This window comes from Euprymna scolopes, chromosome 18 (assembly GCF_053919585.1).
Source record: "Euprymna scolopes isolate OS-2025 chromosome 18, ASM5391958v1, whole genome shotgun sequence".
NCBI classification, from domain to species: domain Eukaryota; kingdom Metazoa; phylum Mollusca; class Cephalopoda; order Sepiida; family Sepiolidae; genus Euprymna; species Euprymna scolopes.
The window spans coordinates 100332135-100334060 of NC_136499.1; the positions used below are offsets into that span (position 1 = coordinate 100332135).

Consider the following 1926-nt stretch of genomic DNA (forward strand, 5'->3'; position numbering starts at 1 on the left):
TTGTTTTTAATAATTTTTAACTCATGAATATACAAGCAGAAGCTAATTTGTTCTTTTCAGTTTTTTTTTTCTTTTCGTTTCCTTGCACTAATTAGTTATTAAAGTCCTCAATTAGTTGTCTCCCCACAAGGGCAGAGTAAAGCACAAAAGAATCCAGGGTCTCTGGTCCACAAATGTGTAGGTAACACAAAAATTGTTTTAACTAATTTCCAAATTATACTTCTTTTAAAATAACTTAGGCTACCAATAGCAACATAGTTTTTTTTCTTCTTAAATGTAATACAACAATAAGTAAAACAAACAAACAAACAAACAAACAAAAAAATGCAATTTAAACAAATCAAATCCCTTTTTTTTTTCTTTTCTTTTTTTTCCCTCCCTCGTTCTCAGGGTCCCAAGTTTCATTTTGTGTGGTCGTCTTTCGCGTGTTGTAACTTGTAACACTTACCGGATCTTACCTAGTCAATAATAAGCAGATTTAGTAGTTAATCTATACAATTATCTTAGTTTTAGCATTTAAGAAAATAATCGACTATTTATTTGATGAATTGATATAATTTTTACTTCTTTAAAAAAAAAAATGGAGCGGGAACGATGGGCGGGGTGGGAGTAGTAGACCGGTTAGAGCGGATCATTCTATTCTTTTAATGCATAAATATTCAACCGTTATTAAAGAAGACCATGACTACTTCGATAAAGTGAAAGAAATAATATAAATAATTAATGATAAAAAAAAAAAAAAGAAAAAGCGAAACACTAATAAATGTAGGTCATTGGAAAGAGGGAAGAGAGAAATTGATAGAATAGCCACTCGGCATTTTCCATTACGCATGTTATTACTTATAGAGTTATTTCCACCGTTAATGTCGCCCGCCGAAATAGCTCAGTTGGGAGAGCGTTAGACTGAAGATCTAAAGGTCCCTGGTTCAATCCCGGGTTTCGGCATCCGGAGGCAGGCACAATATTTTTATGGAATTTAGGAAAACTCGTCCCCTTTTGCTAGGTAGAAAAATTGATCCCTTATTGAATAAATATCGTTTGAAAACACATTTTATGACCGTTCTTGAAGAAGATATTGTCTTTAAAGGAGAATACACATCACATGATATTTAAAAAAAAAATATTTTTACTTGTTTACTGTTGTTTTAAAAAAATTATATTAATTTTTCTAAGTTTTCGTTTTCTACCTAGCTTTGAAAGTTTTTGGGGGTTTGTGTTACTGTACACATAGATTCGAAAAAGTTGTCAAAGAACAAATATAAAACAAATAAATGTTATCAAAGGCAAGATAAGTTACTTTTCTGCCAAACTGGATATATTTTTTGTGTTTTTATTCAATGTAACATATTTATTCAGCTCGAAAAACATACAGTGTTTACCGATGTATTCGAAAATTCAAGATGGCGTCTCAGTCACACCCTCTTTAACACCGTAAGTATGGAAAAAGGTGTTATAAATTAAAAAAAACTATACAAAATACTATTAAAAACCCGCCGAATATATGTCAAGCTATGTCATTATTTATTTATACCATCTTTTCCCACACTTACCGTGTTAAAGAGAGAATAAGACGCCATCTTGAATGTTCCAATACATCGGTAAACACTGTATGTTTTTCGAGCTGAATAAACATGTTACATTGAATAAAAAACACGAAAAATATATCCAGTTTGGTAGAAAAGTAACTTATCTTGCATTTGATAACATTTATTTGTTATATATTTGTTTTTTGACAATTTTTTCGAATCTATGTGTACAGTAATACAAACCCGTTTTTGGTCGTTTAACTTATTTTAAAGAGTTTATTTAGTTTAAAAAAAAAAAAAAGAAAGAGAAAAAAAAAGTAATGTCGAGTGTTACTTATGAACAAAAAATGTCCGACATAAGAGGATCACGTTTTAGGAGGATAATTGCTCAAAAATAGAA

At 30.4% G+C, this 1926-nt stretch overlaps 1 non-coding gene across 1 annotated transcript; it reads left to right on the forward strand.

Moving 5' to 3' along the window:
- Window positions 1-872: 872 nt before the first annotated feature.
- Window positions 873-945, forward strand: Trnaf-gaa (transfer RNA phenylalanine (anticodon GAA)). Its single transcript has one exon. It is a non-coding gene; the product is annotated as a tRNA-Phe (tRNA).
- The last annotated feature ends 981 nt before the right edge of the window (window positions 946-1926 follow it).